Source organism: Erpetoichthys calabaricus, chromosome 4 (assembly GCF_900747795.2).
Source record: "Erpetoichthys calabaricus chromosome 4, fErpCal1.3, whole genome shotgun sequence".
In the NCBI taxonomy this organism is placed as follows: Eukaryota; Metazoa; Chordata; class Cladistia; order Polypteriformes; family Polypteridae; genus Erpetoichthys; species Erpetoichthys calabaricus.
This window is the reverse complement of record NC_041397.2, coordinates 246,350,398-246,377,744: the sequence shown is the minus strand read 5'-3', so window position 1 is coordinate 246,377,744 and position 27,347 is coordinate 246,350,398. Positions and strand designations below refer to the sequence as shown.

General features: G+C 38.9%; 1 protein-coding gene across 11 annotated transcripts in view; it reads right to left on the bottom strand.

Moving 5' to 3' along the window:
- Positions 1–25,890, bottom strand: part of fhip1b (FHF complex subunit HOOK interacting protein 1B) — a 287,627-nt gene extending 261,737 nt beyond the window's left edge. For 10 of the 11 annotated variants that reach the window (XR_007934742.1, XM_051926175.1, XM_051926177.1 and 7 more), the window contains exon 1: positions 25,655–25,890. The gene's annotated coding sequence lies outside the window, so the exon portion shown is untranslated. Of the gene's footprint in view, positions 1–25,527 lie in introns of all 11 variants that reach the window. The other variant, XR_007934743.1, reaches the window with a different exon arrangement.
- Positions 25,891–27,347: the final 1,457 nt, after the last annotated feature.

Genomic DNA, 27,347 nt, shown 5'->3' with positions numbered 1-27,347 from the left:
AAATCAATAAAATATATATAAAAAAGAATGTATGAATGAGGAAAATGAAAGTTGCAGGTTTCAGTTGGGTTTTGGGTTTGTGCCATATTCTGTTGTCAGTCTAGCAGGTATCAATTCATTGCTACTTTCTCAGTCTGATTGTCCTTTTAAATTCAATTCAGTGTTAAACAGTTTAATTGTACCAAGATTACTGCTGCTTTAAATTTCGTGGTTACACTGGGCCTTTGAGAAACAATTAGAGTACATGTCACATGCTGGTTGGACAAACAAGTAAAGTACCATTCTTACTACTACAACAACAACATACTTATATTAAGTACTAGCTGAAATACCCGGCGTTGCCCGGGAGGAAAATAAAGTTGTTTTTTTTTTTAAATTGTTTGAAAAAAAATTTAAAAAGACACAATTTGACAGATTAATTTTTGTTTTGTAGTGTAGTAATACGTTTTTACGTGCAGAATTTTTGACGACGAAAAAAAGTCAATTAAATTAATATATTAAGTTGATTTAATTCTATTATCGCTACAATATTGTTACAGTAAGAAAAATGCAAGATCAAAATGTAGTTAATAAGAACAAACAAATAATACTACGAATTTTTCATGATAAAACTGTTGGTTGCTTGTATGGCGCACACCACAAATGTTCCGAGCATCAACTGGATGATAACATACATACAAGACCGCAAGACTTTAACAAAAACAAAAATTAAACGTCAAACAAACAATACTAAGGATTTTTCATGATAAAACTGTCAGTTGTTTTTACGGAGCACAATGATAAAACTGCCGGTTGCTTTTACGGAGCACACCAGAAACGTTCTGAGCGTCAAACAGGATGATAACATACATACAAGACGGCAAGATTGTTACAGTCTGGCTAATTGTTGGAGAGGTGTTCACTGGAAGGTGCTTTGTGGAATAAAAACTCTTTATTGTATTTATATTCTTATATTGTTGACAGTATTGCTTTGTCTGGGGTTCTCTGGCGCCCCTTTGTGGTTGCTAAGTGTCAACTGGATACATACAAGACCGAAAGATTGTTACAGTCTGCTTTATATATAAGATAACCTAAAATTTGTAACACTATCATAAATCGAGAAATTAGCAATGGTCATCACAATCTGACAGCTATCTTTAGCTGCAATGTTTTTAAGTTCAGTCCTGGGGTCCCCTATACAGGTAGCTGCAGGTTCTTTTTTTTTTGTCACAAACAATACTTGTCAGTTTTACCTTTAATTAATCTCATTGTTTAATGTTTTTGCTGTCAAAAAGTGCAATAGTATGAGATTCACATTTGTAACAAATGAAGAAAAAATGTTGCCATGGCTTTAAATAAATGCTTAACTCTGTTGATTTTATTTTTAATTCAATTTTTTCTGCAGGGTTTGCTCTCTTAATTGTGTCATAATACTGACAATTAATAATCAGCTGCATGGACACACATGCAAATAACACTGATTGCTAAAGGGCAGAAGTTACTTCAGTGTTATACGCTTGTTGCTTATCAGCATACAATGGGTTAAATAACCTAAAGATTACAAATGAACAAATACTAAACAGCAAAAGAAAAAAATAATTCATTCCTGTCTAATACACTTGTGTCATCTGTTAATTATTTAGTCCACTAAAATAACTGATTGGTTGAAACAAAAACATGCACTCACAGAGAATCCAGGGTGAAGTTGAAACCTGTTGTATTACACTATTTTATCATTTAAAACGGTCAGCATTGTATGATTTAATTAGTGAACTTATTCTCTGAACTTCACATTCAGAAAAGGTTACATTTTGTTTGTGAATCACAGAAAATCAACACACACAGCAAAAGTAAAACTGTTTCTATATACCTGAGAAAATTTGTGCTAGAGCACATTTTAGATGCTGCTGTTAGGTCAAGAAAAATACATATAATAATGATCAATGAGGGCCTACTTATTGCATAGTAGTACAACAATAAAATGAAACAATGCAAGGACTTGGCATTGCTCCAGGCTAAGAAGTTAAAATTACATGGATTCAGAATAAACACAGATGCTACGAGGGGGAGTCAAGCTAAAGTTAGAAAATGGGATTTATTAGAAGGAATGAACCTTAACAAAACTGATAATGTCATTTCTCAATGTAGTCTCCACCCTTCTCAATGCACTTGTGCCACCTGCCTGGAAGTGCCTGGATTCCAGCAGAATAAAAGGGTTTGTCTTGTCCTCACAACCACTCATGCACCGCTTTCTTCATGTCATCATCTGCCTTGAATCGACAACCACCCAGATGTGTTTTTAGCAGTTCAAAAAGGTGAAAAATCACATGGTGCCCAATCTGGAGAATTACCATGGAGAATGTGGTAATACCTCAAACTTCAGACAAGCCGTCCCTGCCACTTGGATCAAATAGCAGGCTTCACATTGGTCTCCAGCAAGTCACAGTAACTTGCACTAGTGACTATAGTGCCCCTCCGCATGTAGTGTTCGACAATAACTCAAGTGCACTAGTGGTTGCGAGGACATGATAAAACCTTTTATTCTGTAGGAATCCAGGCACTTCCAGGTAGATGGCAAAAGTGCATTGAGAAGGGTGGAGACTACATTGAGAAATTACATTATCAGTTTTGTTAAGGTTCATTCCATTTTCTAATCTTAGTTTGACTGCCCCCTTGTACTTCAGACTCTGGGAAGCTGATACCTGTTGTGAAGCAAATGCCATACCCTGCTTTAAAGGAAGCTGCCAGGAATGTTCTGTTTTGGAACTTTGTTCACTGTGGATTGCCTTGTTTTTTCAGACAATTCCTTGTACTCTTTGGAGCTTTGTATGTTGCACAGCCTTTTGGAAAATAAACCTTTTATTAAGATTTCACAAGGCCCTTTGAGCAACTTTGGAAAAGCTATTGGGATTCCCGTAGATCACAACGAAAAAAGTATTACCAAGATACTCTTACTTTCTTGACTATTCTTAGTTCAAAGTGCCAAGTGAAACCATTGAGGGAAACACTAAAAGCATTATTCTCTCAGCCTAACTACAGTATACACCACACAAAAACTGTATAATGCTCTCTTCATGAATGGGCAGTAGATCTGTCTACTAATTTTATTCTCTTGGAAACTGCAATATTTCCAAAATGTTATGTTTATTAATAATTTTTTTTGGCTAAAAAATAAGCAATTTAATGAATCTGGGACATGAGTACACACTAAAGAAAGTACATTTTGTCATATCTACACATTCAAAATGATACTAAATTCAGATGGAGTAAAAATAACATCATGTTTTCACTCCGTTTTCTTTAAATTTAAATATCTAATTCTACAACACATTCTGCAATATGGATAGCACATGAAACAGTGTAGTAGCCAAAGCATGGACAGGAGAGAGCAGGAAAGTTGAAATACATCCTAGGGTAAAGAAGTGTCCGTTGCTTTGTATTCAACTTTCTAGTTTTATTTTTTTTATTTTTCTTACCATTTTTTGTGACTCCTTGTGTATCACCTGGGGCCTCATGCATAACGCCGTGCGTGGAATTCACACTAAAACAAAAGCGGAAATGTTCGTACACACAAAAAAATTCAGATGCATAAATCTGTGCACACGCCAACTTCCATGTTCTTCCGCTCCATAAATCCTGGTCAGAGTGAAAAGTAACGTATGTGCATGCGCCTGCTGCTACTCCCCAACTCCTCCCAGAATTACGCCTCTTTGAATATGCAAATCATAATAGAAGAATATAGATGAATTTCAGCGAATACAAAGTGGAGGCAAGGAAAAACATACTATTTGTTGGTTTAAACAGTGGTATAAACAACAAAAGGAAGTTGACCGAGTGACACAGAATGTCGGAGAAACTCGAAAGCTCAAATTCACAAAGTCGCACAGTGCTGAAATAAAACAGAAGTTGTCAGATAGGGTGAGTCTTAGCCCAATGTCTGGCTGTCATATGAAAGCGTATTAGGGTACAGAGAAAAGAAAAACAAAATAGGGACACAGTTGAAAAAAAATGTCCAAATGTCAACTTTAATCTCGAAATTTCCACTTTAAACATGTACTTTATTTTGTCATCAAAGTACAACATCATAAACTTCATCTTAAAATCATTTAATTTACTACTAATAATAATTCATTTCATTTATATAGCGCTTTTCTCAGTACTCAAAGCGCTATCCACACAGGGAGGAACTGGGACGCGAACCCACAATCTTCCACAGTCTTCTTACTGCAAAGCGGCAGCACTACCACTGCGCCTCCTGTCCCTCAGATCCCATCGTAACTAAAGTAGCACGTTAAATGCTTCTTTCAATGTGTTCTTTTATGTGCTCTATGTGTGTGAATCACTATGTGCTTCTTAAACAGGTTTTCTCTTCCGCCAACAGGACACAGAATCCATTACATTCATGATATTACAGCTCTCTGAACAATTTTAAACCGCCACACACTTAGGGGTTAATGCACCCCTGGATGCCAAATATTTTTTGCTGCACTTTTTAAGTTAACGTCACAATTCACAAAGAAAATGAAATTTTAATGGAACACATTTTTTTTCATGTAAAGATCATCACAATTACTGCAACACTGATCATTTTACATACTGCCAATGGACTGTAAAAACTTAAAAAAAAGAACTACTGCAACAATCTATTAAATGTACAAAGTGCAACTGACGCCATTGATGAAATTCAGTAAATCACCGAGCCAGCTGTGCTTGTACTGGCTGCACGCAAACACACAAGGTAAGCACTGATGCTTGCAGGCTAGTCTAGTGCGGCGGCTGAGTCCCAGGGACAGTGATGTTGCAGTGCTGCCAGGGCCAGCAGTGGTCATGAGCTGGCTGCTCAATGAATATACAGCACTGACTGATCAGCTCCGGCGTCCTGGCAAATTGCTCTGTGAAGCGACTATAGCCGGTTGCGGCATTCAATGAATACACGTCGCCGAATATACTTGGCTCCGGCGTGCTGGCAAATTGCATTGGGAACCGACTATAGCCAGTTCGGGTGGTTTAAGGGTTAAGATATATACTTGATATCATTCTCATAATGACAGGAATTAAAACATGTATTAAACATGGGGACACGGTGGTGCAGTACTAGTGATGAGCTGGCGCTCTGTTTAGAGATTGTTCATGCCTCATGCAAGATGCTTGCTGCACCGTGCACGACCTTCAATGAAATAATTTATTGCAGTAGTACTGTTTCTCTCAAACATACTAACCTCCTATTCCTGTCCTTCCTTTTCTTTCACCAAGTAACCAATCACCACACGATCAGCTCTGTAATAGATGCCAAGCAATTTGAAAGCTTAGAATGCCGATTCTTCAAAATTTTATTAAACATTGAAATATCTTCGTAGTACATGTTTAATTATTCCATCCATCTATCCATCCAGTGTCGCGCCAGTCCCAGCAAGAATACAGCGTGAGGCACGAACAATCCCTGAATGGGCGCCAGCCCATCGCTAGCGCTGCTCCACCATGTCCTCACATGTTTAATTATTAACAATAAACTTCATTAAAATAATGTATAAGACAGTGGTAGTCAACCTGGTCCCTACCGCCCACTAGTGGGCGTTCCAGCTTTCATGGTGGGCGGTAGCGGAGCAACCAAACAGCGCTGTGATTACATACTAATCGACAGAAGTACCCAGCATTTGTTACTCTGTCAACACATTCATCATTTCAACGTACAAAGAGCTACGATTACTACATCCCGATCCTGACTCCCAACGGCTGTTGTTGGATCCACATATCTTTCAACATTCAACAGCGCCTTGACTGACCATCCACGTCCAACGTAAGCTGTGCTGTCCAGCAACCGGAATGCCTGATCCTGCCTGACCAACGTCAGGAGACGAGAAGGATGTCTCGCATACCGGATCGGAAAAAAGCGCAACCTTCCAAAAGTCGCGACCACGCAACAGATTTCAAGTGCATAAGTTTTGTTCACGTTATGTAAGTGAAGCTAAATCGTTACATAATCAAAACTAAAGTCAGTACGTAGTTAGATTTCTGAGAGCAAGCACGTGCTTACAGCTTTAACAAAATATTGTGAAATATTGTGAGCCCATGTCTCAAAAAAAGAAATACGCACACGGCTATTCGCCAGAGTATCTGAAGATGGGTTTCATAGAATCTGTTGCAAATAAACAACATCCAATGTGTTTATTGTGCCATAAAACATTATCCAATGAGGCAATGAGGCCAAGTCGATTGCGAGAACATCTTTCTACAAAGCATCCAAATGACAAGGACAAGCCCATTGAATATTTTCAGGAAATATATAAAAAATTTCAAAATCGTTCAACTATCGTTGCATCATTTAAGAAACAGCATACAACGAACGAAGATGGATTAATTGCCACTTATCGCATTTCACAATTAATTGCAAAAAGTGGTAAAAGCTATAATATTGGAGAAACTGTAATAATACCCTCTATAAAAGAATTTATCTCAACAGTAATGCATCAGGATATACCTCAAATTTTAAAAACGTTGCCCCTAAGCGATAGCACAGTAAAGCGACGAATTGATGAAATGGTAGTTAATGCTGAAAACAAACTTATAAGTATTCTCCAAAACTCTTCATTTTCCATGCAATTGTACCAATCTACCATTGCAGATAATGATGCTTTATTGATGGCATATGTATGCTATTTTGATGAAAACAATATATTACGAGAAGAAAAGCTATTCGCAATAAATCTCATCACAGATACAAAAGGATTATCTATATTTAATACTGTGAGAACATACTTTACAAAAAATAATATTCCTTTGAATAATATTGTTGTATGCACTACTGATGGAGCACCATCAATGGTAGGTCGCTATCGTGGATTTGTTGCTTATTTAAAGCAGGAAGTGCCAAATGTTTTATGTATTCATTGTGTGGTGCACAGACAACATCTTGTAGGAAAACATCAAAGTACAAGTCTCCATTCATCATTAACTATAATAATTCGAGCTGTAAACAAGATCAAATCCAATACAAAGAATGATAGAATGTTTCGGCAGCTTTGCCAGGACAATAATGAAGATTTTATTAAGTTACTTTTGCACACAGAAGTTCGGTGGCTGTCAAAGGGTACATCTTTGGCTAGATTTGTAACATTATATGATAGTGTCACACAATTTTTTGAAAGTAATAATGAGACCGAAAGTAATAATGAGACCAATCTGTGTCAACAGTTAAAAACAGTAAAGAATGATGCCTTTTACTTGGCAGATATTTTCAAGAGATTTAACGATGTCAATTTGCAGTTTCAAGGAGCTAATAAAACTCTTATAGGTTGCCAAAGTGTTGTGCTATTATTTATTGACAAACTTGAACTACTTCGTCATAATCTATTGAAGAGAGAATTTCATCAGTTTTCTCAATTATCATCTATAAAAGATGATGCAACTCCAGAGGATATTGACAGATTCAGTAGCCACCTCAACGAACTTAAATTGGACATGGAAAAACGATTTGAAGATATTTTGAAATTGAAGGTATATGACTGGATGAAAAATCCTTTTACCACAAATATTGAAGAGGCTGATACAACTTGCCAAGAAGAACTGTTAGAAATTTGATATGATGAAGAAAGTAAACATAAATTTGACAGTGGTGGATATGAAAACCTATGGCAAAATAAAAAAATGCCGGTCTTATATCCAGATATGTGGAAAATGGTATTCAGTTTATTGATACCTTTCCCTACCTCATATCTTGTGGAATCAGGATTTAGTGCTGTTAATCATATTATGACCAAAGAAAGAAACCGCCTGAATATTTCCGAAAGGGGAGACCTTCGTTTGTTCCTCACAAAAATTGAACCGGATATTCAATATTTAGTTTCCCAGCATCAGCCTCAAGGATCCCACTAATAATTCAATTAACTAATGTAATTTCTATGCATGCAAAGTATAAATAAAAAGATAGATTTAACTATAGTAAGTTGTTTTATAAAGATTTATTCTGCCAAACTTAGCAAAAATCCGACAAAGTACTTGGTAAGTAATTATTATTATATGCTTTAACTTGCTGTAACTCTGCTTTATAAATTTTATAAAGTAAAGTTACTTCCCTACTTTGTAAATCACCATTACTGTGGAACCAGTGGGCGATTAGAAAATTTTACTACTAACAGAGATACAAAAGTGGGCGGTAGGTATAAAAAGGTTGACTACCCCTGGTATAAGACTTATCTGTTGTCACACACGTGTGTTTTGGAGACAACCAAAGGGCTTGAATACATGTAATTCCATGCCAGACCAGGGGGTGGCAAAGTTCACTAATTTTCCCTCTCGATCTTTCGCAGACCAGTTTAGGGAAATCCCGTCCTTTTCTGGCCTTTAAAGCCGCCATATTGCCTGAAGAGAATCAGTTCTGTTTTGGACTCCGTTGAATGCACATGTCTTTGCTATTTAGTTTGTTTTGCAGCCATAAACAATTATACGGGTGGCTGCCCCAAACCTTCACAATGTCTAATGGTCATTATTGTGACACTGTATAATGTAATAAACACACTTTACTGCATTTCATCTTAAAAATAATATCAAGAGCTCCAAGAACATAGCACTTGGAAATCTAAATCGACTTAGAAGCCAGTCGTCATCATATGTAAATAAGCGCTTTTTAAAGTGGCTCAGGTTGTGCAATATTATAACTGTAGTGCAAGTTTACAGTGAGGTGATTGTGCTTATAAGTACAAACAGTTCTACCAGGAACAATTGATGGACTGATTGAGTGCATTTACAGCACGAGATGAAAATGTTTGTGAACCGTGAGGAAACAGTTCAAATAGACAGCGTATGCTTGATGCTGTATGCTGATAATCCGATCAGCTGCTGTACAGCTGTGATTCCACTCTCAGATACAGTGGGTTAAATACTCAGTGGTGCACTGGGAATAACAACACTAAATCAGTGATGGTATTTAGAATAGTTTAGCCATTCGGTGCACCATTATATGATTATGGGTTGATTACAATGAGATGCCTTAAAATAATAAACGATATGTGGTTAATTTCAGTGCATTTGATAAAGCCATGTCAGGGATGTGAATCCAAAAACTAAAGGGAAACCACAAAGGAACAGTAGCACTGCTTTGACGCTGGGTGCTGCCAGTTTGCAAAACCGAGTGGAGAACTTGCATACGCTATGGTTTGAGCTAGCGTGAAAATGTGCATGGCTTTATGCCAAGTTTAGGTTTTATACATCATGATTTGAGTGAGGAAACGGGAGTATGCAACATTTTTGTGCATATGCACCGTTTATACATGAGGCCCCTGGTAACTGCTCATTTACTATGGGTTGAAAACCACTGATGTAGACTGTACTGTGGCTACATAAATGACACACCATGACAATAGAAAGAAAAATGCTGTGCTTTTTTGCTTTCTCATATGCATAGTAAAGAGAAAGTATAGAAATCATGAAACAATTCGACCTCAAGATTTTGATGAATCTTGACGTTTTAGACCTTCCTGAGTCCAAAAATAACATTTTTGAAATTGTCTGTGTGTAAACAGATTTTGTACACCTGCTTTATATCAACAATAAGGAATCATGTTAACTTTTGGGCCATTTCTGGTTCTTTAACTGAATACTTCAGTGAATTATTAAGTAAACTATTGTTATAATTACAGATAGAGGATTCAGATATCAATCCATCCATTTTCCAACCCGCTGAATCCGAACACTGGGTCACAGGGGTCTGCTGGAGCCAATCCCAGCCAACACAGGGCACAAGGCAGGAACCAATCCCGGGAAGGGTGCCAACCCACCGCAGGATGATTCAGATATTGTATAGATATTTATAATGATAAAAAGCAAACAGATAAGAAATTTGAGAAAAATTACTCAACCGGAAGTAGTATTTTATTTAAACAACCATCTGAATTTTTCATATCATTGAAATATAAATGTATACACGATATTAAAAACTGTAAACAATATACAGTAATCCCTCCTCCTTCGCGGGGGTTGCGTTCCAGAGCCACCCGCGAAATAAGAAAATCCGCGAAGTAGAAACCATATGTTTATATGGTTATTTTTATATTGTCATGCTTGGGTCACAGATTTGCGCAGAAACACAGGAGGTTGTAGAGAGACAGGAACGTTATTCAAACACTGCAAACAAACATTTGTCTCTTTTTCAAAAGTTTAAACTGTGCTCCATGACAAGACAGAGATGACAGTTCCGTCTCACAATTAAAAGAATGCAAACATATCTTCCTCTTCAAAGGAGTGCCCATCAGGAGCATTTAAAGTCACAGAGATAGAGAAAAGCAAACAAATCAATAGGGCGAAGCACCGCGGCACAAAGCTGTTGAAGGCGGCAGCTCACACCCCCTCCGTCAGGAGCAGACAAAGAGAGAGAGAGAGACAGAGTTTGTTTTTCAAGCAAAAATCAATACGTGCCCTTCGAGCTTTTAAGTATGCGAAGCATCGTGCAGCATGTCGTTTCAGGAAGCAGCTGCACAAAAGATACCAACGTGAAGATAATCTTTCAGCATTTTTAGACGAGCGTCCGTATCGTCTAGGTGTGCGAACAGCCCCCCTGCTCAATCCCCCTACGTCAAGATCAGAGAAAGTCAGCGCAAGAGAGACAGAGAAAAGTAAGTTGGGTAGCTTCTCAGCCATCTGCCAATAGCGTCCCTTGTATGAAATCAACTGGGCAAACCAACTGAGGAAGCATGTACCAGAAATTAAAAGACCTATTGTCCGCAGAAATCTGCGATATATATTTAAATATGCTTACATATAAAATCCGCGATGGAGTGAAGCCGCAAAAGGCGAAGCGCGATATAGCGAGGGATTACTGTAATGCATATTCTTTCAATAATTATTATTAATTTTATTTTAATTTATACATCATCAGTTTAACAATAACATGTAAACACTGAACATGCCATTTAACTATAAACATGCAATGGAAACAATAAGCTGCTACGTCCCTGTCGTGGTCCTGGTAATACATTTAATTTTATGCTTTTTTTTTTCCCCGCCATCATTATCATAACAAAATGTAGCTAAATGCAGTTTTACCTATAGCAATTTATTGCAACAAATATTATATAATACTAACACTTTTTCTATGTTTTTAGGTGACTATAACTCTTTTTACTACAGAAAAAATTCCACCACCATTTTCGACCTCCCTCAATGTGAGAATATCATTTTAATATAAAGTTTGATTATAGATAGAGACAAATGATTGTACATCAATATTATCAATTAGTTATGACAAGAAACAAAGACATATGATATTTGAGAAATATTACGCAACTGGAAGTGGTTCTGAATTAAAATCATCCCAATGTAGTATCCAGAGGAATGTGAACTTGAGTAGACTATGACAAATGTTCAATTCAACTTTGAACTGTCATACTGTATTCTGCAATATTTATAGACAGATAGATGGGAGTATATTCAGCTGTTCAGCCAGGAACATAACACCTAAAACCAATGTGTCTAATATAACTGGTTAGGGTGAAGTATGGTAGTTGTAGACAAAAGATAGCCAGGGTAGCATTTCTTAGCACACCATAGTGGAACAAGTTGGTGACAGAAGGTGCTTCAGGATCGCAAATCATGGAGTGGTCATAACAGACCTAATTTTGTCATCATTCTTTTTTCCACCAACTCCCTCAGTGAGTCCAGGGTCAGTCATATAAAACAGAATAAAAGCCATGCTTATCCGTTTATCCAGATATTTAGCATCCCCTAAGCTGATGTTACACCCTAGGACACATCATCATAGAAGAACAGCATGCTTGTCACTAGGGACTGTTGGAACATCACCATTAGCTTGACACACACACAAAGTCCCGAGTCTCCATACATTTGTATGTATTTATAGCTCCTGACTAAGTCTAGGAAACCCATAGCGATTGATATCAGCTTCTCCCTGGGAAATTGGAAGTCCATCATCAATTTTCTTGTTATTGTAATGCTCAATTCCAGATGGTTCTCCCTATACCACAAAACAAAGTCTTCCAACAAATTTCTATACTCTTCATCTCTTCTGCTGAAGCAGCTTATAATGGAGGAGTCATCTGTGCGCGTCTGTAGATGCCACAAAATTGGAGTTGTGCTTACAATTTGGGTAGAGGGTGAAGACAAAAATAAATGGGAAGTTACCCCAGGGAACCCCTTGTGTTGCTCACCATCATCTCTGACAGTCCTGGAGCATCCGTAATCCAGGAATATGGAAGCTTCAATTGAGCTTATTCCTGAACCTAATGAGCTGGATATTGTTAAAGACGCTGGAGAAGTAGAAACATAAATTTATTTATACCACAGTGCCAGCAGTTTTCAAGGTGGGTGCAGGCTTCAAGAAAGGGTGAATAAGTGCCAAAGGACTCCACAGAGTTGTGTGATACACTGTTTGGCCAACCTTGTGCAAATAACAATCAGGCCTACCTGTCTCTACCATTATAATTTTTCTTCACTTCTCACTCAGTCACCTTGCATAGATAGCCTGGAAAAGGGAATTGGAGTACAAGGTATCAAGAAATATTTCTAAACAGTAAATTGAGGAACTGGTCAGTGGTAAGGCTGCAATGAATAAAACAGTCCTATGAAGAAATAAGGTATCAGGCTGAGTCAGCAAAACCCATGGCAAATATACAATGGGGGATACCTAACACACAAAGGTAAAATGTTTATAAATTCAAAATAATCAGGTAAGTGGTGCAACAGATACGTTTCTACTACAGATTGAGTAAGAGTGCTTCTACCACAGACTGAACAAGAATGGACAAGAATTACTGCAAGCTTCCTGAATATGTCCTCAGGATGACAGTTGAGAAACTAAGTGTAACAAAAAATGGTACGCATCTAAAAGACAAATTAGTTAAACAGTTAAAATAATCATGATACACAAAGGAGATTGGCCTCTGGACAATCTAATCTTAAATTCCTGACATAGAAGATGGGACCAAGACTGTCAGTTTCTTGTCAGTTCTAGTGCTAAAATGATTTTCTATCGAAATATTTATTATGGCTAAACAAAACACTGAAAACATTGTGCCCAGAAGCAATTCTACTAAGAAATTGTTAGGCTATTGAATGTTGTATAATAAAAGTTATTAAAATACAAAAAACATTTAACACCTTCTGATCAACTGTAAATAAATATCTAAAGTATCCAGATAAACTGCTTTAAAACTTTACAAATCATTACAGAGATTTCACTTCAAAATACTTTGCAAACTTTGTAATATCAATTCATATCCATGCAACTATCTGGCAAAGACAATCAAACATTTTTTATACCTATAGTTTTTTTTGCTTTAATTTGAATAACCATAATTTCTGAACCAGTTGGCACGTTTTTGTGCTGTATTGACTTTGAGACCTGGCATGGCTAATGTGTGATGGGAACTGGGTTGAACGATGCAAGCATTAGTCTTAAGATGTGCTGCAGATCACCTGTCTGCACTAGTGACATGCAGTGAACAAACAAGCTAGTTCATTTGTACTTGTCTTGGTCTCTGAATGAACATACTGGTTCTCTGACGTTACAAAATTAATCTTTGAGGAATGTGCAATGCATGCTAAATTTTATATTGCTTTCCACGACGGGCTTCAGGAAATTGCCTATCATTAAACTGTTGCAGCAAAACTGTCATGATGACAACTAGCCAATTACCGACTTGGTGGATGACACCAAGAACCTCCCATTGATCAATTCACTCTGAGTGTCTAGGACAGTCTCAGTACGTACACTGACTGACTGAATGAACCAGTATGCCCCCTACTGATCTGGAGAACCACTGCAAATTCATTCACAAACTGCACAGCAGTACAGTACACTGAACCAGTTCACTGAAAGAATCAGTTTGTGTACTGACTGGAGGAAAGAACTGTTGCACTAGTTCACCAAAAGAATCAGTTCATATACTGAACTGAGGAATGAACTGCTGAAATAGCTCACTCAAAGAACCATTTCATGTACTGACCTGAGGAGCAAACTGCAGACAATTGACTCACAGTACCATACACTAAAGTGGTTCACTGAAAGAATCAGTTTGTGTAGCGAAATGCAAAAAAGAGGCAATACACTGAATCTCAGTTAAGTTCACTGATGATATATGTCATCCATCCATCCATCTTCTTCCGCTTATCCGAGGTCGGGTCGCGGGGGCAGCAGCTTGAGCAGAGATTCCCAGACTTCTCTCTCTCCGATTACTTCTTCTAGCTCTTCCGGGAGAATCCCAAGGCGTTCCCAGGCCAGCCAGGAGACATAGTCCCTCCAGCGTGTCCTGGGTCTTCCCCGGGGCCTCCTCCCGGTTGGACGTGCCCGGAACACCTCACCAGGGAGGCGAAACAAAGTGCGGTTCAAAAAGACCTTCTATGATGAACAAAAAATTTGGACGCCGTTTTCCCTCACCCGGACGCGGGTCACCGGGGCTCCCCTCTGGAGCCAGGCCTGGAGGTGGGGCTCGATGGCGAGCGTCTGGTGGCCGGGCTTGCACCCATGGGGCTCGGCCGGGCACAGCCCGAAGAGGCAACGTAGGTCCCCCTTCCCATGGGCTCACCACCTATGGGAGGGGCCAAGGAGGTCGGGTGCAGTGTGAGTTGGGTGGTGATGATATATGTATGGCAGATAAAACTGAAAATAGTTTTAATTAGTCATATGTCAATGTTCTTACAGTTTGGTCGTGTTGTGTGCACTGTTCTATGGTTCTATTTGTACAGTTGTTTTTTTTCTATTGTTGAAATTTTATTTATTGTCAAAATTCAATAGAGAGGATTATTATTAGGGCTGCAATGATTAGTTGATGTAATTGACGATGTCAACTATAAAAAATTGTCTACGCGGATTTTTTATTGTCGATGCGTCATAAACAGAACCTTCAATAGAGGCTCCAGTTACAAAGAACCACATTGTTTTTTATAACTGCAATGCACTACATGAACGTCTGGGGGCAATATCATTTATTATTGTTTGTCAAGACTGCACACAGTCCTACCAACAAAGAACATCTGAGGAGAAGAAGAATGTAGAGGAAAATAAACGTGGTTGCAATGGTGAGTCGGATAGAGCAGGGGGAAGGAGATGGGAAAAAAATTGAGACAGAAACTTTCTAAAGCGTGGGAGCACTTCACCGAAAAAGAAAAAAAAAGTTGAATGCAGATTATGCAAAGTGGAGCTTTCTTTTCACAGCAGCACCACCGCGATGCATGAGCATCTGAAATGCAAGCATCCTGGAGCTGTGATGTCTCTTGAGAATATATGCTGGCGCTGTTAGTTAATTAGTTAGGGTCAGATCAGGAAGGGAGGGAAAGTGTGAACGAGACTGAGAAAATAAAAGTGAAAAAAGCTAACTTTTACAAGTAACAAATTTACAAATTTACACCCGATCTGTTCGTTTTCAAATAATATTGCATTAGTGTGATGATGTTTTATGATTGGTACTATTCAGGTCATACAATGATTTCTTCAAAATGTCACATATGTCACATGACTCTGTGAGAACCCTAACTACAAAGAGGACTATTTCATTTATGTTAGGTAGAATGCCCAGAGGGGGCTGGGCGGTCTCGTGGCCTGGAACCCCTACAGATTTTATTTTTTTCTCCAGCCTTCTGGAGTTTTTTTTGTTTTTTTCTGTCCACCCTGGCCATCGGACCTTACTCCTTTTCTATGTTAACTAATGTTGTCTTATTTTAATTTTGTATTTTGTCTGTTATTTTTCTTTTCTTCATTATGTAAAGCACTTTGAGCTACTTTTTGTATGAAAATGTGCTATATAAATAAATGTTGTTGTTATACATTTGTCTCTTTTTTTTTTTTATCCCGGTGCTGCGCGCTGACACCAGAAGGCGTGAGCTTATTCAGTGCTAGCAGGAGCACGCAGGTGGCCGGTTGCTTGTGCTATAACAAGCTTGACCTGGTGGTGATCAAAGCACATGTACTGTGCAAGGCATGTACGGGGTCCACTGAGAAAAGAAGAGCACTTATGGCTCACCTTGCAGAGAAACATTCTTTCCTCTGCATGTCCTGGAGTCCTGTGCAGACTGAGCAAGGTCAGGGAAAAAAAAAAAATGCGGTCACTGATTACAACGGCAAGAAGGTACGCGAATGAATATGAATAATATGAGTAATGTTGCATCTGTGCCACAATGTTTTCCAAAATGTACTATAAGGTCATAAAATGAATAATTCCAAATATCATATATAGCTATGTCTCTGTTTTCTCTGTTTCTGAAGCTCATGCTTCAAAATAGTCAGGCATGAAATAATCATGACTAATCAAAAAATAAAATTGAACGATTAGTCGACTACCAAAATAATCATTAGTTGCAGCCCTAATTATTATTATTACTATTATGTGTGAATTACTTATTTTTATGCTTGCTTTTTATATTGTTTGTATTGTTTGGTGGTTAAAGTTGTTACACAATTATGATCTATTCTAGATTTTAAGGTAGAATATAGCTTGTTGTTGTTTTTGAAGTGAACGAATCAGTGATTCAAAGATTAAAGTCATTTTGATGAAATGAAAGAAATTAATCAAATCATTAAAAAGAATCGTTTTGCACACAGTCTACACACCAGATAGTTATAAAACCAAGTGTGTTAAATTTTGTAAAACACATATAGGTAATATGTTTTTTCAGTAGTGCTGGGAGGTATACCGGTTCATACCGAAACCGTTTACTATTTTTGTTATGATATGGCTTTTTCTTATACCACAACACCGGTTTAAATAGCCCAAACAACGTTCGGAACGTGGTGCAGTGGGAAACTGTTTAAGGGGGGACCTTTTTCACTGCTACACCGCTAAACATGCATGCGTCAGTGGAGGTACTCAGCAGTAAAAATGTACAGAGTACATTCCAAAACTGAAGCTGTAGCAGACAATAAAGTTGAACATGATGACACAGAAGAACTTTTGCCGAAAAAAGGAGCCGTGTCTCTTGTCTGGAGATACTTTGGTTTTAAAAGGTAGGATATGGACCAAACAACTATTTACTGCAAAGGCTGTCGAGCTAAAGTTGTTGCCAGAGGGGGCAACACGAGTAATTTGCTGCACCACCTTAGCCGCAAACATGCTTTGGACTACCATGAATGTATGGAACCAAGATTGGCACCCTCTACGTCCTCAGGTAAAACTGAAAAAGATAGAGGACACTCAAGTCAGACGTCACTTGTAGACGTGTTTGCTAGAGGTATTGCCTACGACAAAAAAAGCAAGCGGTGGATCGAGATAACCAACGCCATTACAATCCATATAGCTAACGTGTCAATGGACAGAGATTGTTAAGATTAACTGAAAGTGCAGTTGGTTTACAAAAAATATTTACTATTTATTCCTTTTCTAAGACATGTTCAGTGCAATATAACTTTTGACAAGCACCTCTGGGTATTTTACTAAGTCCAAATGCCTCTTTGGATGATTGAAAATATGTTGTCAAAATTATAGTTTAAGTTGTTTGCAAAATTTGTTCAATGAAAAGGTTCTATATTTTGACTGCAACTGTCATGCAATGTGATTCCTTCTCTTCATTAGTGCCACAAAACTATCACTTTATGGGGCCATGCAAACCTGTAATAATACTTGTGTGCACATTAAAATGTTTTTTTGTACAATGTACAATTCTCATGACAGTGGAACAGGTTATTCTTAGCCAGTCCACTGCAGTAATTGCAGTGGAAAATGTGGTTAACATCCACTCATACATGGGAAAAAAATAATACAGTGAAACCGGTATAATTTTGAAAAATACCGTGATATGCAATATTGGTTATACCACCCAGCACTACTTTTCAGTTATTTGCTTTGTGTAATATATCTTTATCCCATAAAGTATGTCTTACATCATACATACATACATTACATACGCTAATATATATATATATATATATATATATATCCTAATTACAGGGTCACAGGGGTCTGCTGGAGCCACAGGGCACAAGGCAGGAAACAAACACACACACACACCAAGCACACACTAAGGCCAATTTAGAATCGCCAATGCACCTAACCTGCATGTCTTTGGACTGTGGGAGGAAACCGGAGTACCCGGAGGAAACCCACGCAGACATAGGGAGAACATGCAAACTCCACAAAGGGAGGACCCAGGAAGCAAACCCGGGTCTCCTAACTGCGAGGCATATACACACACACACACTATATGTATACTTATATATATATATATGTATACTTATATATATATATATATATATATATATTATATATATATATATATACACATATATATATATATATGTTGCATAGTTTACTGTCAAATAATGCAAAGAGTATGCAACACGTGTTTTGCCCTAATTTGGGCTCATCAGGCGTACACACTCACTGCACCTCTCTCAGGGATCAAACCTCACACACACGGACATACTGTATATTATTATATATATATATATATATATATATATATATATATATATATATATATATATATACATATACAGTACTGTGCAAAAGTTTTAGGCAGGTGTGAAAAAATGCTGTAAACAAAGAATGCTTTCAAAAATGGAAGTGTTAATCATTTATTTTCATCAATCAACAAAATGCAGTAAATGAACAAAAGAGAAATCTAAATCAAATCAATATTTGGTGTGACCACCCTTTGCCTTCAAAACAGCATCAATTCTTCTAGGTACACTTGCACACAGTTTTGGAAGGAACTCGGCTGGTAGGTTGTTCCAAACATCTTGGAGAACTAATCACAGATCTTCTATGGATGTAGGCTTCCTCACATCCTTCTGTCTCTTCATGTAATCCCAGACACACTCGATGATGTTGAGATCAGGGCTCTGTGGGGGCCATACCATCACTTCCAGGATTTCTTGTTCTTCTTTACGCTGAAGATAGTTCTTAATGACTTTGGCTGTATGTTTGGGGTCGTTGTCCTGCTGCAAAATAAATTTGGGGTCAATCATACGCCTCCCTGATGGTATTGCATGATGGATATGTATCTGCCTGTATTTCTCAGCATTGAGAACACCATTAATCCTGACCAAATCTCCAACTCCATTTGCAGAAATGCAGCCCCAAATGTTCAAGGAACCTCCACCATGCTTCACTGTTGCCTGCAGACACTCATTATTGTACCGCTCTCCAGCCCTTCGACTAACAAACTGCCTTCTGCTACAATCAAATATTTCAAATTTTGACTTATCAGTCCAGAGCACCTGCTGCCATTTTTCTGCACCCCAGTTCCTATGTTTTCGTGCACACTTAAATCGCCTGGCCTTGTTTCCACGTCGGAGGTATGGCTTTTTGGCCGTAACTCTTCCATGAAGACCACTTCTGGCCAGACTTCTCTGGACAGTAGATGGGTGTACCTGGGTCCCACTGGTTTCTGCCAGTTCTGAGCTGATGGCACTGCTGGACATCTTCTGATTTCGAAGGGTAATAAGCTTGATGTGTCTTTCATCTGCTGCACTAAGTTTCCTTGGCCGACCACTGAGTCTATGATCCTCAACGTTGCCCGTTTCTTTCTGCTTCTTCAAAAGAGCTTGAACAGCACATCCTGAAACCCCAGTCTGCTTTGAAATCTTTGTCTGGGAGAAACCTTGCTGATGCACTGTAACTACCTTGTGTCTTGTTGCTGTGCTCAATCTTGCCATGACATGAAACTGTCTTCCACAACCTCACCTTGGTAGCAGAGTTTGGCTGTTCCTCACCCAGTTTTAAGCCTCCTACACAGCTGTTTCTGTTTCAGTTAATGGCTGTGTTTCAACCTACGTGTGACACTGATGATCATTAGCACCTCTTTGGTATAATTGGTTGATCATACACCTGACTATAATCCTACAAAATCCCTGACTTTGTGCAAGTGTACCTATAAGAATTGATGCTGGTTTGAAGGCAAAAGGTAGTAACACCAAATATTGATTTGATTTAGATTTTTCTTTTGTTTGCTCACTTTGTTTATTGTTATCAATTTACAAAATGCAATCATTATTTATATTTCTGAAAGCATTCTTTGTTTACAGCATTTTTTCACACCTGCCTAAAACTTTTGCACAGTACTGTATATTATATATATATATATATATATATATATATATACACACACACATACATACAGTGGATATAGAAAAGAATCACCCCCTTTGAAATATTCCCTTTTTTTTTTTGCTTTAGTATATATATAGCCACTGGCACTGATGTTTGAGGTTCAGTTCCCCGAGAGGGGGTGCAGTGAGTGTGTACGCCTGATGAGCCCAGAATTAGGGCGAAACACGTGTCGTGTACTCTTTGCATTATTTGATAGTAAAACTATTTCAACCATATATATATATATATATATATATATACATACATACATACACAGTGCATCCGGAAAGTATTCACAGCGCATCACTTTTTCCACATTTTGTTATGTTACAGCCTTATTCCAAAAAGAATTAAATTCATTTTTTTCCTCAGAATTCTACACACAACACCCCATAATGACAATATGAAAAAAGTTTACTTGAGATTTTTGCAAATTTATTAAAAATAAAAAAGTGAGAAAGCACATGTACATAAGTATTCACAGCCTTTGCCATGAAGCTCGAAATTGAGCTCAGGTGCATCCTGTTTCCCCTGATCATCCTTGAGATGTTTCTGCAGCATAATTGGAGTCCACCTGTGGTAAATTCAGTTGATTGGACATGATTTGGAAAGGCACACACCTGTCTATATAAGGTCCCACAGTTGACAGTTCATGTCAGAGCACAAACCAAGCATGAAGTCAAAGGAATTGTCTGTAGACCTCTGAGACAGGATTGTCTCGAGGCACAAATCTGGGGAAGGTTACAGAATAATTTCTGCTGCTTTGAAGGTCCCAATGAGCACAGTGGCCTCCGTCATCCATAAGTGGAAGAAGTTCAAAACCACCAGGACTCTTCCTAGAGCTGGCCGGCCATCTAAACTGAGCGTGATCGGGGGAAAAGGGCCTTAGTCAGGGAGGTGAGCAAGAACCCGATGGTCACTTTGTCAGAGCTCCAGAGGTCCTCTGTGGAGAGAGGAGAACCTTCCAGAAGGACAACCATCTCTGCAGCAATCCACCAATCAGGCCTGTATGGTAGAGTGGCCAGACGGAAGCCATTCCCTATTAAAAGGCACATGGCAGCTCGCCTGGAGTTTGCCAAAAGGCACCTGAAGGACTCTCAGACCATGAGAAAGAAAATGATTGAACTCTTTGGTGTGAATGCCAGGTGTCAAGTTTGGAGGAAACCAGGCACCACTCATCACCAGGCCAATACCATCCCTACAGTGAAGCATGGTGGTGGCAGCATCATGCTGTGGGGATGTTTTTCAGCGGCAGGGACTGGGAGACTAGTCAGGATAAAGGGAAAGATGACTGCAGCAATGTACAGAGACATCCTGGATGAAAACCTGCTCCAGAGCGCTCTTGACCTCAGACCGGGGCAACGGTTCATCTTTCAGCAGGACAACGACCCTAAGCATACAGCCAAAATATCAAAGGAGTGGCTTCAGGACAACTCTGTGAATGTCCTTGAGTGGCCCAGCCAGAGCCCAGACTTGAATCTGATTGAACATCTCTGGAGAGATCTTAAAATGACTGTGCACCGACGCTCCCATCCAACCTGATGGAGCTTGAGAGGTGCTGCAAAGAGGAATGGGTGACACTGGCCAAGGATAGGTGTGCCAAGCTTGTGGCATCATATTCAAAAAGACTTGAGGCTGTAATTGCTGCCAAAGGTGCATCGACAAAGTATTGAGCAAAGGCTGTGAATACTTATGTACATGTGATTTCTCAGTTTTTTTATTTTTAATAAATTTGCAAAAACCTCAAGTAAACTTTTTTCATGTTGTCATTATGGGGTGTTGTGTATAGAATTCTGAGGAAAAAAATGAATTTAATCCATTTTGGAATAAGGCTGTAACATAACCAAGTGTGGAAAAAGTGATGCACTGTGAATACTTCCCAGATGCACTGTATGTATATGTATGTGTGTATGTATATATATATATATATATATATATATATATATATATATATATATATATATATATACATACAGTGGGGCAAAAAAGTATTTAGTCAGCAACCAATTGTGTAAGTTCTCCCACTTGAAAAGATGAGAGAGGCCTATAATTTTCATCATAGGTATACCTCAACTATGAGAGACAAAATGAGAAAAAAAATCCAGAAAATCACATTGTCTGATTTTTGAAGAATTTATTTGCAAATTATGGTGGAAAAAAAGTATTTGGTCAATAACAAAAGTTCATCTCAATACTTTGTTGTATACCCTTTGTTGGCAATGACAGAGGTCAAACGTTTTCTGTAAGTCTTCACAAGGTTTTCACACACTGTTGCTGGTATTTTGGCCCATTCCTCCATGCAGATCTCCTCTAGAGCAGTGATGTTTTGGGGCAATCGCTGGGCAACATGGACTTTCAACTCCCTCCAAAGATTTTCTATGGGGTTGAGATCGAAAGACTGGCTAGGCCACTCCAGGACCTTGAAATGCTTCTTACGAAGCCACTTCTTTGTTACCCGGGCGGTGTGTTTGGAATCATTGTCATGCTGAAAGACCCAGCCACGTTTCATCTTCAATGCCCTTGCTGATGGAAGGAGGTTTTCACTCAAAATCTGATGATACATGGCCCCATTCATTCTTTCCTTTACACGGATCAGTCGTCCTGGTCCCTTTGCAGAAAAACAGCCCCAAAGCATGATGTTTCCACCCCCATGCTTTACATTAGGTATGGTGTTCTTTGGATGCAACTCAGCATTCTTTCTCCTCCAAACACGACGAGTAGAGTTTTTTCATCTGACCATATGACATTCTCCCAATCCTCTTGTGGATCATCCAGATGCTCTCTAGCAAACTTCAGACAGGCCTGCACATGTACTGGCTTGAGCACGGGGACACGTCTGGCACTGCAGGATTTGAGTCCCTGGCGGCGTAGTGTGTTACTGATGGTAGCCTTTGTTACTTTGGTCCCAGCTCTCTGCAGGTCATTCACTAGGTCCCCCCGTGTGGTTCTGGGATTTTTGCTCACCGTTCTTGTGATCATTTTGACCCCACGGGGTGAGATCTTGCGTGGAGCCCCAGATCGAGGGAGATTATCAGTGGTCTTGTATGTCGTCCATTTTCTAATAATTGCTCCCACAGTTGATTTCTTCACACCAAGCTGCTTACCTATTGCAGAATCAGTCTTCCCAGCCTGGTGCAGGTCTACAATTTTGTTTCTGGTGTCCTTTGACAGCTCTTTGGTCTTGGCCATAGTGTAGTTTGGAGTGTGACTGTTTGAGGTTTTGGACAGGTGTCTTTTAAATTGATAACGAGTTCAAACAGGTGCCATTAATACAGGTAACAAGTGGAGGACAGAGGAGCCTCTTACAGAAGAAGTTACAGGTCTGTGAGAGCCAGAAATCTTGCTTGTTTGTAGGTGACCAAATACTTATTTTCCACCATAATTTGCAAATAAATTCTTTAAAAACAGACAATGTGATTTTCTGGATTTTTTTTTTCTCATTTTGTCTCTCATAGTTGAGGTATACCTATGATGCAAATTACAGGCCTCTCTCATCTTTTTAAGTGGGAGAACTTGCACAATTGGTGGCTGACTAAATACTTTTTTGCCCCACTGTATACACACACACACACACACACACACACACACACACACACACACACACACACACACACACACACACACACATGCTGTGACTCTGAAAATATATTATAGTCTCTGTTGTGATACAGGTAAAAGTCATCTCTAAACAAACAGCAGGGTCTTTTTGTTACAGCAAGATAATAGTCAATTTTATGAACCTGCCAGAAATATCACCAAAATCAGTCAAAAGGCAATGTACGTCTGTTTTAGTTTAAATCCAACTCACTACGCAATTTTTGATTTTTGTAATACTTTATTGCTTTTGTCAAATGTGCCATAGTCTTGTTTTTATGCATTTTGCTATCATTATTATCGCTACTTTCTGTCCTAAAAAAAGCTTGTGCTAACATACACCCCTCCCAGTTTTTAAAACAGTTTGAACATTTTAATGGAGGATGACTTTCCAGTATTGAAACAAATGAAGAGCACAATTTCTTTATATTTTACTTTCCTTAGTACAAATCAGAGTAATCATAGTATTCCTCTGCAACTTCAAGGATAAGAAAGGAACCATCCCTGCCTGAACTAGTTGCTAGTCCAATGCATTGTACAGGGTCACTCACTCTCTCGTTCACTCATACAAAAAAATTTGATATGCCAATCAACGTAGGCTACACATCTTATAGATCTGGGAGGAAAATCTGAGGTCTTAGAGAGAACCCAAACGAACAACCTCAGGGTGACAGCAACATCCAGAAAATCTAAGTGCAGGAAAATAAATGATTTTTTCAGTGCTAATTCGACTACCTTTGCACTTGTCCATCCTCCACTCAAGGGCAAGAGACTCTTGCTGACAGACAACACAACATCTGGCACTTAGGCAACTAAACACAAAAACCAGCAAGCAAGCAAAGAGCTGTAAGCCACAGTCTGGTCCCAAATGTCAAGTAATCTGCTCGACTTTAGTGAAATAACCAGGAATTATGCAAGTTCAAGCAAAAGAAGCAACAGGTGTCTAACAAGTATTTCAATGTTTTGTACTATGTGCTGTAAAGGAGGTTATTGGGGGCTGTCAACGTTCCATCAAAGGAGAACTTGAACACAACATATAAACTGCAGCCTATGGGTCTTTGTTCCACTTTTTTTAAAAGCCAAAAGATTGTCGCTTATTTACCATTTACCTTAAATGCAAGTTTAAACATTACTGAACCAGTAAAGCTTTGATAAAAACGAAAATAAAACGTACTAAAGCTTTATCAATGCAAAGTCTATACAGCGGTCAATGAAGTGTTGTCTGGAATTCTACTGCAGAAAATATCGATGGCAGGGATCTACGTTGGTTCAATGATGGGGGGGCTCAATAAAGGGGACCACCAACCGCGGAGAAACACTTTCATTACCCTCCCCCTCAAGCTGCATACCACTTTGGCCTCCAGGGTATTGAAGGTCCATTTAGCAACTTTCTTCCTTGGCAGGGATTCAGTCGCGATCACCACCAACAACTCGGACATGGAGTTTTCGCATTCAAGAGAATCCTAAATATACCATCTAGGCTCATATCAGCTGCATCTTTGAAAGGTTTTGTTTATTTACTGAGGTTCTCCAACATTAACGGTTACAATGACACCCTTCACCCAAGTGACAAACGCCCCCTCCCTGCTGCTAAACGTAAAATAAGCATGGCACGTTATGCACAATTTGGCAGGTTCCCCACGGGTTTCCCTACCTGTCATAAGGGATTTTTTATGTCTAATTTTCCGTACGAATAATACGAACAATCATCAAGTGACTGTCATTCAATTGGTTAATGATTAATTTTGTAGATATCCATTTCTTCCCTTTTCGATCGACGGCTTGACATTGCAATGTTTTGCTCACTGTCACGGTAAACGTAGCTCACATCTCACAAAACCCATTTTACTGCTACTGTAAACAAAATATCACAATGTGGCAATACGTATTTCTACAAGCGCCAGCAGCGTAAACCAGCACTCACCTGACTGTTTTCGCATTTGTGCGCTTGGCAATTAGTGAATCCCACTGTGTACAAGAAATCAATCTGACCACAAAACAGTCCCTTTGACAGCACGCTGACAATTTGAAGAAGAGTCCGCCGCACTGACCTGGGTATCGCCTACCTCTCCCGCTCTCGGTTCGCGGTCTTCACCGAACAATTCGTTACGCTGCTTTTCCGCTTGCAGACAGCTCTCTTCGCGCAGCCATCTTCCTCAAAGTCTCTCGCGTAAGCCCCCCTCTTCACGTTTAGCTTGAGCCAACACTGCCAGCGCCGCGCCCGCCAGCTAACGAAACAGCCAGCAGCTCCCGACCGCTCTCCCGAGGACACCACGCCCTTCCCTGCTTCTGCACAAACGCTACCCCGCCCCTCCCCTTCCCGACGCGCCGCACGCAGACGTACCTTATGAATAATGCAAATGAGTCGCTTCTGCGTCCTCGAGAGTTGCGCTATGCCAGACAACTGCTTCTTAGCCATTTGCGGCCATGGGGCGCCACCGCCTGGTTACGTTAAATGTTTAATTAGCAGGTCAGGACGGCTGTTCTCAAAATCGTTTGTCACTATGAGCAAATAGAAATTCGACGCTGCTCAGGATAAAGCGGGCTTAGAAAATGGCATGGTAGGGTATAAATCAAATATGCATACTGATTCGGAACAGACAGCTTTTGAAATAAATAGTCATTCTATAAATTAACCAGTTGAATTTCTACTTTTCCGTTTTATTCCATAGTCTACCTTAGACGACTTACTAATATGTGTTTTGTTATATAACATTCTTTAATTAATAATAGTTGTGCTTGTGAATGCATAACATATACTCTGAATAACTGACACATACTTATTTGAAAGAGAAGTTAGGAAAAAATTTGCTGAACATTTAATCAGTAAGGGAGTTAACAAAGTATTCACATAGTGTAAAATGCAGGTGAGGTACTTCGGTATTTTCCAGTGTGAACTAGTTGTTTAGCTAAAGAAAAGGGTGTTCAGCATTGGTTTGTTTCCTGAAAGGGTTCCTTCTACATACAGTGTGTGCATCTTCCCACTATATGTTTAGGAGTTTGGTTTTGTTTACTTTCAGAAGTCATCCTAGAAAGTAACTCCAAGTTGATTGTGTATGGTTTTGTCACACTATGGGCTGGCATTTCATCTAGGCCTCTGTTGTCATCTTGGGCTCTTCTACTGGGAACAAAAAAAAAAAAAAACAAGTCCCAACAATGGATGGAAGAAGACCTCTTATCCAGATCGGGGCAACAGAGGAATCCCCAATATTCTGCAAGGATTGCAAATAAACTTCACATAGACTGAAATCCAAGTTTCTAAAGCTTTGAGGAAGGTGTGCTAATCATTGCATCACTTTGCTGCCCTCATGTACTTTAACCCCATATAATCACATATCTCTGATAAAATATGCATTTTATTGCATCATTAAGAGAAAAAAAATAAGAATTTACAATAGAAGTTTTAAGGGCATAGCATAGTGTATCTACAGTATTCATTAAGTGAGTACATAACACAAACTACGTCTTTGTAAAGGTCTTGTTATGCAGCAGTAGACTGGCCCTACTCTAAAGTTATCTTTGTGTCTTATAAAGAAAAAAGTTTTTGTTAAGGTTTTATTTCTTAACACTAACTAGCTAATTGAAAGCATCTAGATAGCCCCTATTCTAAGGTGTTACCAAGAATAATTAATTCACCTGCTGAATTTAAATATGAAAAAACGTTTGAGTGCAAGGCTCTACGGTTATCTCTGAAATAATTTTTTTGTGAGATGGTTATTCTTTGGCTTATTTTCTTTTCCTACA